This window comes from Bufo bufo, chromosome 6 (assembly GCF_905171765.1).
Source record: "Bufo bufo chromosome 6, aBufBuf1.1, whole genome shotgun sequence".
Taxonomy (NCBI): domain Eukaryota; kingdom Metazoa; phylum Chordata; class Amphibia; order Anura; family Bufonidae; genus Bufo; species Bufo bufo.
The window spans coordinates 340,164,713-340,176,189 of NC_053394.1; the positions used below are offsets into that span (position 1 = coordinate 340,164,713).

The following is an 11,477-nucleotide window of genomic DNA, read 5'->3' on the forward strand; positions in this document are numbered from 1 at the left end:
ATGCAGGGAAGCAGTGTAGGATTGTATGAGGGAGGCAGTGTAGGATTGTATGGAGGGTGCTGTGCATTGTATGGAGGGAGGCAGTGTAGGATTGTATGGAGGGAGGCAGTGTAGGATTGTATGGAGGGGGGGCGGCTGTGCATTGTATGGAGGGAGGCAGTGTAAGATTGTATGGAGGGAGGGAATGTAGGATTGTATGGATGGAGGCAGTGTAGGATTGCATGGGGGGGGGGGGTAGCTGTGCATTGTATGGAGGGAGTCAGTGTAAGATTGTATGGAGGGAGGGAATGTAGGATTGTATGCTGGGAGGCAGTGTAGGATTGTATGGAGGGAGGCAGTGTAGGATTGTATGGAGAGAGGCCAGTGTAGGATTGCATGGAGGGGGGATTGTGCATTGTATGGAGGAGGCAGCGTAGGATTGTATGGAGGGGGGGCTGTGTAAGATTGTATGGAGGGGGTACCTCACATGACCTCCTGCACCCTGTCTTGCGGGATGACGTGATGACGTGGAGCAGGAGGGCACAGTGTGACTGCCTACGCCAGGACGCTGGAACTCAGGCCATAGGCAAAGACAAAGAGAGGATTACAGGTGAGTATTTATTTTATTAAATTTTTTAAAATGTATATGCTAATGCATGAAGTATTAGGGGCATAACGGGAATGAGGGAGAGCATTTTATATACTCCGGAAGGGGAATTTTATATATTATTAAACAGGAGGTCATTATGTATTAATAAGACAGAGGGGGAACTATATATACTAATAATACAGAGGGGCCATTATATATATTATAAATACAGAGGGCAATATACATATAGACACTATGGGGTGAGGGGGCGCTATAATACAGGGGGCACTGCAGTGGGGGTTTAGAAATACTGTGGCTACTACAGGGGGCATTATAACTACTGGGAGCACTATAGGGGTGCCTTATAGATCAGCCTTATTACTTCTGTGGGCTCTATAGGGGCCTTATCGAGGGTTTTTATATTAGGGGTGCTGTGGGAGTATTATTATTGAGCATAATATGGAGGGCTAAAGGGGTTGCTATTGGGAATACTGTAGGGCACTATTACTATTGAGGACAGTATGGAAGCACTATTACTATTTGGTGGATTATCTGCATGGTACTGTTGTCTGCAGTATAGCATTGGGGAGCACAGTGGGCACAGTATTGGGGGTAGCAGCATGACAATGTTGGGGCACAAAAAGGGGGAGGATTATAGAAAAGTGAGGAAACTAATATGTCTGTGTTCATTTCTGCAGAAACAAGATATGACTGGAAGAAATAATCATGGAGGTCTGATCTCCGAAAGGAGAAGATGAGGAAAGAGAACATCTACATCAGATGAGACGTCACTGGATGTAAGAGGTACAGTTGCAAGAAAAAGTATGTGAACCTTTTGGAATGATATGGATTTCTGCACAAATTGGTCATAAAATGTGATCTGATCTTCATCTAAGTCACAACAATAGACAATCACAGTCTGCTTAAACTAATAACACACAAAGAATTAAATGTTACCATGTTTTTATTGAACACACCATGTAAACATTCACAGTGCAGGTGGAAAAAGTATGTGAACCCCTAGACTAATGACATCTCCAAGAGCTAATTGGAGTGAGGTGTCAGCTAACTGGAGTCCAATCAATGAGATGAGATTGGAGGTGTTGGTTACAGCTGCCCTGCCCTATAAAAACCACACACCAGTTCTGGGTTTGCTTTTCACAAGAAGCATTGCCTGATGTGAATGATGCCTCGCACAAAAGAGCTCTCAGAAGACCTACGATTGAAAATTGTTGACTTGCATAAAGCAAGAAAAGGGTTATAAAAGTATCTCCAAAAGCCTTGCTGTTCATCAGTCCACGGTAAGACAAATTGTCTATAAATGGAGAAAGTTCAGCACTGCTGCTACTCTCCCTAGGAGTTTCCGTCCTGTAAACATGACTGCAAGAGCACAGCGCAGACTGCTCAATGAGGTGAAGAAGAATCCTAGAGTGTCAGCTAAAGACTTACAAAAGTCATTGGCATATGATAACATCCCTGTTAGCGAATCTACGATACGTAAAACACTAAACAAGAATGGATTTCATGGGAGGATACCACAGAGGAAGCCACTGCTGTCCAAAAAAAACATTGCTGCACGTTTACAGTTTGCACAAGAGCACCTGGATGTTCCACAGCAGTACTGGCAAAATATTCTGTGGACAGATGAAACCAAAGTTGAGTTGTTTGGAAGAAACACACAACACTATGTGTGGAGAAAAAGAGGCACAGCACAACAACATCAAAACCTCATCCCAACTGTGAAGTATGGTGGTGGGGGCATCATGGTTTGGGGCTGCTTTGCTACATCAGGGCCTGGACGGATTGCTATCATCGAAGGAAAAATGAATTCCTAAGTTTATCAAGACATTTTGCAGGAGAACTTAAGGCCATCTGTCCACCAGCTGACGCTCAACAGAAGATGGGTGTTGGAACAGGACAACGACCCAAAGCATAGAAGTAAATCAACAACAGAATGGCTTAAACAGAAGAAAATACACCTTCTGGAGTGGCCCAGTCAGAGTCCTGACCTCAACCCGATTGAGATGCTGTGGCATGACCTCAAGAAAGCGATTCACACCAAACATCCCAAGAATATTGCTGAACTGAAACAGTTCTGTAAAGAGGAATGGTCAAGAATTACTCCTGACCGTTGTGCACATCTGATCTGCAACTACAGGAAACGTTTGGTTAAAGTTATTGCTGCCAAAGGAGGTTCAACTAGTTATTAAATCCAAGGGTTCACATACTTTTTCCACCTGCACTGTAAATGTTTATATGGTGTGTTCAATAAAACATGGTAAAATTAAATTCTTTGTGTGTTATTAGTTTAAGCCAGACTGTGATTGTCTATTGTTATGACTTAGATGAAGATCAGATCACATTTTATGACCAATTTGTGCAGAAATCCATATCATTCCAAAGGGTTCACATACTTTTGCTTGCAACTGTATGTGCGCTGTATTATCCTGCATGTTTTGTACAGTTGTATGTAATGTCAATCCAAATATCTCTTTAACACTAGGGTTGGGAGTGTTGTTGGACTGAGAATTTTCCACAGCAGGGACAGCAGAAAGGCTAGAATCAGCCCTTCCCTTTAAGCCACTTATAGAGGGCCTCTATAGGCGCACACGGCCGCAGCTGGCCCCAGGTCACACTGTCTGTTCTGAATTCTAGGGCCTCTGCCCACAACAATTCAGACAATTTTCACTGTGTGCATTGTGGGGGTGGGTGGCCCCAGAACTCATAACAGGTATAAGCCATGGTGTGCACGGTTCCCTTGTCTTAACATGCTGAGTCTAGCCAGCATCAGGATGTTCTGTGCGGGGGTCTCAAAGCTGGTTCTGGCTCCTTCCTCTTACAGTGCTGTTGTTGTGTCTTGCTTGAAGAAGAGAGGGACAATTCAGGTGACATCTACATCATTATCTGTACTCAGAGCATTATCACAGTGTTATCTGCGGTGTTACATAGGATTAGAGGTTGGTAAAAAGAGGCGTGTCCACTGTTTAGGGGGGAAGGGGGGCGCAATACTTAGCTTGCCCCGGGAGCTGGCAACCCACGCTACGCCACTGGGCCAGCCAATCACTGTAATGCCAGTAACCAACATGGCTACTGCATTACAGTGAAGGGCAGTACTTACCTGCACGTTTATTGGCTGTGTAGCAGCCAACAAACATGCGAGGAGGAGACTCGAGCATTGCGCTCGAGCACATGCGGTATTCGGAGATGCTCGAGCCGAACCGATGTTCAGCCGAGCATGCTCGATCAACACTAAGAATTTTTCAAGGGTGTGTATGATGCCCTCCTTTATGTGTAACAAAGGGTGTATTGGGGTGCTGGTTCCTTGTAATTTTTGGCAGACCTTTCACTTAGTGCATAGGCTTTATGAGTGTAGGAGTCCCACTACCTGAACAATTGTACCACAATGTAAATGAGGCCCTCCTTTATGTGATATATTGTATCGGAGTTCCTCCTCCTTGTAATTTTTGGCAGCACTTGCACTTTATATGCAAGTAAATATAAAGGAAAGAATGTTTCCTAACAATTTTTCCTCTAAAATTGATTTTATCTTTGGTTTTGGGCGTATTATTGTTAGTCTGTAAAATTGCCGTACTACTTGGACAGCATCATTCCCAGCAGCGACCTGGGAGTCCAAGATGCATCCAGACATCCTCCCCATGCTGTTCCCGAACAATTTCAGTGGTGTTTCCATCAATTTCTGACCTTTTCCTATGAACCAGACACCCTCCCCTCTTCAGAGCAGCGGGTGCCTGGTTTAATGCTTGGGTTCTCCTAATGATTTCCATTGTGCTCGGGGGCTCGGTAGAGCCCCCGAGCATCCCAAAGTGTTCTACTCGAGCACCCGAGCACTTTGGTGCGCGACCAACACTAACAGTGACGTCACATGGCCTGGGAAGCGGATCTGTCCAGAGGATATAAATTCCTGAATAACCCCTTTAAAAGGTTTGTTCATGAAAAAAAAAAAGGCTTTTACCACAAATAGCTCCATACCTGTCCACGGGCTATGTCTGCTATTTTAGCTCATCCCCATTCAAGTGTATGGGGCTGAACTGCAATCCCGTGGACAAGAGCGGCGCTCTTTCAACAGACTAAACAGGGATTTATATCAGTTCAATTATGACGGTGATTATAAAGAGCTATGCTTTATCTCACGTCTTTGCTAACAGATGTTCTCGTGTCATTACATAAACCCATTTCAGCTCTAATGGTCTCAGAGCACACATTTATAAAATGTTTTGGTCCCTTGCTTATCCTTCAATGAAACTGAATTTATAAGGAAGGCTTAGAAATAAATCTTTAGATCAGGAAACATTTCAGGCAGACTTTTCAATTGTGCCTAAAAAACCTGAAGAACTTACTTTGGTAATTAATATTATTAAATCACTTATGGTAAGTGTCTGGAGGAAGTACACTGCTCAAAAAAATAAAGGGAACACTTAAACAACACAATGTAACTCCAAGTCAATCACACTTCTGTGAAATCAAACTGTCCACTTAGGAAGCAACACTGAGTGACAATCAATTTCACATGCTGTTGTGCAAATGGGATAGACAACAGGTGGAAATTATACACCCCCAATAAAGGAGTGATTCTGCAGGTGGTGACCACAGACCTCTTCTCAGTTCCTATGCTTCCTGGCTGATGTTTTGGTCACTTTTGAATGCTGGCGGTGCTTTCACTCTAGTGGTAGCATGAGACGGAGTCTACAACCCACACAAGTGGCTCAGGTAGTGCAGCTTATCCAGGATGGCACATCAATGCGAGCTGTGGCAAGAAGGTTTGCTGTGTCTGTCAGCGTAGTGTCCAGAGCATGGAGGCGCTACCAGGAGACAGGCCAGTACATCAGGAGACGCGGAGGAGGCCGTAGGAGGGCAACAACCCAGCAGCAGGACCGCTACCTCCTCCTTTGTGCAAGGAGGAACAGGAGGAGCACTGCCAGAGCCCTGCAAAATGACCTCCAGCAGGCCACAAATGTGCATGTGTCTGCTAAAACGGTCAGAAACAGACTCCATGAGGGCCCGACGTCCACAGGTGGGGGTTGTGCTTACAGCCCAACACATTGCAGGATGTTTGGCATTTGCCAGAGAACACCAAGATTGGCAAAATCGCCACTGGCGGCCTGTGCTCTTCACAGATGAAAGCAAGTTCACACTGAGCACATGTGACAGACGTGATAGAGTCTGGAGACGCCGTGGAGAACGTTCTGCTGCCTGCAACATCCTCCAGCATGACCGGTTTGGCATTGGGTCAGTAATGGTGTGGGGTGGCATTTCTTTGGAGGGCCGCACAGCCCTCCATGTGCTCACCAGAGGTAGCCTGACTGCCATTAGGTACCAAGATGAGATCCTCAGACCCCTTGTGAGACCATATGCTGGTGCGGTTGGCCCTCGGTTCCTCCTAATGCAAGACAATGCTAGACCTCATGTGGCTGGAGTGTGTCAGCAGTTCCTGTAAGAGGAAGGCATTGATGCTATGGACTGGCCCGCCCGTTCCCCAGACCTGAATCCAATTGAGCACATCTGGGACATCATGTCTCGCTCTATCCACCAACGTCACGTTGCACCACAGACTGTCCAGGAGTTGGCAGATGCATTAGTCCAGGTCTGGGAGGAGATCACTCAGGAGACCGTCCGCCACCTCATCAGGAGCATGCACAGGCGTTGTAGGGAGGTCATACAGGCACGTGGAGGCCACACACACTACTGAGCCTCATTTTGACTTGTTTTAAGGACATTACATCAAAGTTGGATCAGCCTGTAGTGTGTTTTTCCACTTTAATTTTGAGTGTGACTCCAAATCCAGACCTCCATGGGTTGAAAAATTTGATTTCCATTTTTAATTTTTGTGTGATTTTGTTGTCAGCACATTCAACTATGTAAAGAACAAAGTATTTCAGAAGAATATTTAATTAACTCAGATCTAGGATGTGTTATTTTTGTGTTTCCTTTATTTTTTTGAGCAGTGTATATTATTCTTTGTGAATACTTCTCGTCACCTGGTGCAGAGAGTGGAGGAAGACAACGTATTTCTGGAGTTATAACTAGTGTTGAGCGCGAATATTCGAATTGCGAATTTTTTTCTCGAATATCGCAATTTCGAGATTTCGCGAATATTTAGAATATCGTTCTATATATTCGCGAAATAGAATATTCGTTTTTTTTTCTTTTTTTTTTTATTATATTTTTTTCTTTCCCACTTCCCTAAAGTTGTTCTTACCTGTCCTTTGGATTCCTGGCTTCCTGGCTGCTCCAGTCAGTGGCGTTTTCAACTTACTGCTATATTCCATATTAGCTAAATTACAATCTAATCTATATGTGTATTTTACGAAATTTCGCAATAGTCGCAATTGCGATGCGAGTAATATAACACGAAATATTCGCATGAAGATTTCAACTTAGCACTGCTATACTCCATATTCTAGCCTAATATGGAATATAGCTGTGCCAAGTTAGCACTGCTATATTCCATATTAGGCTAGAATATGGAGTATAGCAGTGCTAAGTTGAAATCTTCATGCGAATATTTCGTGTTATATTAGTCGCATCGCAATTTCGACTTTTTCAAATGTTCTTAATATTGCTCTAACTTCGTCTTTTAGAAATTTCGTAATATTGCTCTAACTTCGTCTCTTAGAATATTACGAATATTCTAAAAGACGAAGTTAGAGCAATATTACGAAATTTCGTAAAATACACATATAGATTGTAATTTAGCTAATATAGTGCTATAATCCCTTTTTTTTCCTGTAATTTTTTTTGCCTCTTCTGAACTTAAGTTTTGTAAAATATGTACACTATTAAAAATTATTACTATAGCAGTATATTAGCTTAAATACAATCTATGTGTATTTTACGAAATTTCGTAATATTGCTCTAACTTCATCTTTTAGAATATTACGAATATTCTAAAAGACGAAGTTAGAGCAATATTAAGAACATTTGCAAAAGTCGAAATTGCGATGCGAGTAATATAACACGAAATAGTCGCATGAAGATTTCAACTTAACACAGCTATATTCCATATTAGGCTAGAATATGGAATATAGCTGTGCTAAGTTTAAATCTTCATGCGACTATTTCGTGTTATATTACTCGCATCGCAATTTCGACTTTTGCAAATGTTCTTAATATTGCTCTAACTTCGTCTTTTAGAATATTCGTAATATTCTAAGAGACGAAGTTAGAGCAATATTACGAAATTTCGTAATATACACATATTAGCCTAGCCATAGTCATTAGCATAGGAACGTTGCCTTATACTATCAAGATAAATTTTCGCAATATGCGAAAAATAATTTCGCGATAATTGGAATAATTGCGAATATTCGATTTCGACGAATATAACACGAATATTCATGCGAATATTCGCGAAATATCGCGAAACCGAATATGGCACCTCCCGCTCATCACTAGTTATAACCCCCAGATCTGCAGGCTATTGGTACACAGAATAAAAATAAAAAATCACAGAAAACAAATAATAATACACTAACAAAATAGATGCAAGCATTATGTATGAACTAAGCCCTCATTCTGATATAATAAAATCTGAGACTCTATATTTTGATCAAAACACATATGTGCCCACCTACCCAGTGCCAAGGTGGTCTCAGTCAGGCAGGTCCTATGCTAAACCTACATATGCCATTGGGCATCATTGGGCATCTATATTTATGGAGGCTGCTCCTAGTCACCTCCATGTGCACCCAGCAACCAATGAGAGGAGAAGCACGCTTAGCTATATGTACCACCTAATCAAGGCAGCCTATTTGATAGGAAGGGCAAAAGGGCACAAAAATGCTACTCCCAGGATAAAATAGGAGTGCATTCACAATTGAAGGTGCTTTCTCCTCCTCTCATTGGTTGCTGGATGCACATGGAGGTGACTAGGAGCAGCATGCTATATGTGCAGGGTCTGCTTTCCTGAACATAGATGCCCAATAACATATGTAGGTTTCGTGTAGGACCTGCCTGACTGAGACCACCTTGGCACTGGTAGGCGGGCACAGATGTTTTTTGATTAAAATATATTGGCTGAGAATCTCAGATTTTATTATATCAGAATGAGGGCTTAGTTCATACATAATGCTTGCATCTATTTTGTTAGTCTATTATTATTTGTTTTCTGTGATTTTTTCCCCCCATAAATGTAGCCCAAGGACATCCGCATGTTTATTTATCCTATTGTGCAGGATGTTGTTATTTTAGTTTGTTATCTTTTTTGTGTGATTTTAATTGGTACACAGAATGCAGTCTCACACGCCACTGAGGGAAAGATACTGCAGCTGCATCCCCCTGCTATATGTCTTTGCTGTTTCGTTCTAAATGAACATTTTGAGATTTTTGAATATTTACCGTAGACAAGGAATGAAGTATTAAATGTTAATTTCATCTGGATTCACATCTGTGTCGTCGTTTCCGGTTTTCTATTCTGTCAAATGACAGAAAACCACATCCGTCACCTGAAAGATGGCAGTGATACCCAACAGACGCCATTGACTTATAATAAGGTCTGCAGGACTCCATGATGGTGTCCAAACAGAGCCACTGATGCACATCTACATTACATACTGAGCCAGATTTCTAGCTGAATTTGTGACCGGAAACTGCACTAGGTTTATTACGTGATTTAGGTACTTATGGTTCTGGACGGCACTTTCGACAGAAAATTGAAAGCCTTACTAACTTGATATCTGCAATCTAATTGGTTCCAATGATCAATACTTTTCATCGTCTCATTTATGTTTATACTATGGGTGGAAATGAGAGGAAAATGTCAGCGATGCTACACAATATTGACTAATTGTAACTATGAATTGACTACAATTTACGATTTTTTTTTAGGATTACAGGAGTCTTGTATGGTGCAACTTTCATCAAAATACATCCTCTGCAATCCTAGTCTCACCTCACTATCCCCTAGCCAGAGATGCCATGTCCAGAAGCTATTGTTCTAAATTACCAGGTATACGACTAGTTTTATTTCTGCTTGTCCACCTCCTGTGGGAAAAGCCTTGTTCCAGAGGATGCTTGTTAGAGGGGAGCAGAGGGCCATTACATCACACAACAGCAATCTTCTGCTGCAGACAGCTTTCCCAAACTTTAATGTTTGCCGAGCTGTCCTCATTTCTGGCTTCATAAATAAAATGTGTTTGCTTTTCTCTTACCTGAGTACAATATCCTGTCTGCAGGTGGAAGGTGGATAGGAAATGAGATTATTTCTCCCCATCTGTAAATCTGGTGCTAATGAAAAAGTTGTTAGTACTGAATATTTATTCATGGTGAGATAATATGCAGCAATGTATTTGTACATCTGCAGCAGCGGGAACTCAAATGACATAATTTACATTACATTACATATATATATATATATATCAGAATAATATTTCATATTGTTACGGGGCATCTGCTGCTAACACACTTATGGAGGATATGCTGCTGACACACTGTTATGGGGGATCTGCTGCTGACACACTGTTATGGGGCACCTGCTGACACTGTTATGGGGGACCTGCTGCTGACACACAGTTCTGGGGGATCTGCTGCTGACACACTGTTATCGGGGACCTGCTGCTGACACACTGTTATGGGGGACCTGCTGCTGACACACTGTTATGGGGGACCTGCTGCTGACACACTGTTATGGGGGGATCTGCTGCTGACACACTGTTATAGGGGGATCTGCTGCTGACACACTGTTATGGGGGATCTGCTGCTGACACACTGTTATGGGGGACCTGCTGCTGACATACTATTATGAGGGATCTGCTGCTGACACACTGTTATGGGGGACCTGCTGCTGACATACTATTATGAGGGATCTGCTGCTGACACACTGTTATAGGGGACCTGCTGCTGACACAATGTTATGGGGGATCTGCTGCTGATACACTGTTATGGGGACCTGCTGCTGACATACTATTATGAGGGATCTGCTGCTGACACACTGTTATGGGGGACCTGCTGCTGACACACTGTTATGGGGGACCTGCTGCTGACACACTGTTATGGGGATCTGCTGCTGACACACTGTTATGGGGCACCTGCTGCTGACACACTGTTTGAAAAACTGAAGTCAGCTATGAGACAAACAGGATAAGCAGTTGTTGGAATAATGCTTATTATTCTGTGTATTAAAACAACTACATTATGTGATTGCCTGTTTCCAGACACAGTGTTATGTTGTTAATAAAGTTCTGTTAAAAAGAAAAGGCAGGAAGGGGCGGAGACTTGCTGCACATGTACAGAGAGCGAGAGCTGAGAGAGAAGAAGCAGATGTGCTGAGAACCTGATCTTACTTAAAGTCATATTCATATGTTGTGCTGTTATTTCTAAATAAAACCTGTTGTTTCTCATGCGACGCCTGATGGAGACCTGATTAATCTGCTAAAACACAAATAAAACAGAAAGTCAGTCCTGCGTCTCAACACGGACAGTTACTTGCGCTGCTGCTGGTCCCGGGTTCGTGTGGTAGGTTTCACACTGGCAAAGTCAAGTTCATAGGTTTTGGAACCGCGCTGCTGGGAGCTATGTATTCCGGTCACAGGTGGATGATACAAGGGTGTCAGCCCCTCTCCTCGACAACCAAAGGATATGGTCCTCCCAGACCTCCTCTACAGGGTTTAAGGGGATAGGCAAGATAGTGAAGCACCCTTGAGAATGTTGTTCTAAAAGGTTTTATTCTACTTACAACAGGTCAGTAGACAAAAGGCATAAAAATACAAGATGATCGTCACGTTCCTGCAGGAACGTGACGATCATCTTGTATTTTTATGCCTTTTGTCTACTGACCTGTTGTAAGTAGAATAAAACCTTTTAGAACAACATTCTCAAGGGTGCTTCACTATCTTGCCTATCCCCTTAAACCCTGTAGAGGAGGAGGTCTGGGAGGACCATATCCTTTGGTTGT

General features: G+C 42.8%; 1 long non-coding RNA gene across 1 annotated transcript; it reads left to right on the plus strand.

The window, feature by feature from the left end:
- Nucleotides 1-497: 497 nt before the first annotated feature.
- Nucleotides 498-9,535, plus strand: LOC121004652. Its single transcript, XR_005779800.1, has 3 exons — nucleotides 498-589; nucleotides 1,267-1,372; nucleotides 9,413-9,535. It is a non-coding gene; the product is annotated as an uncharacterized LOC121004652 (long non-coding RNA).
- Nucleotides 9,536-11,477: the final 1,942 nt, after the last annotated feature.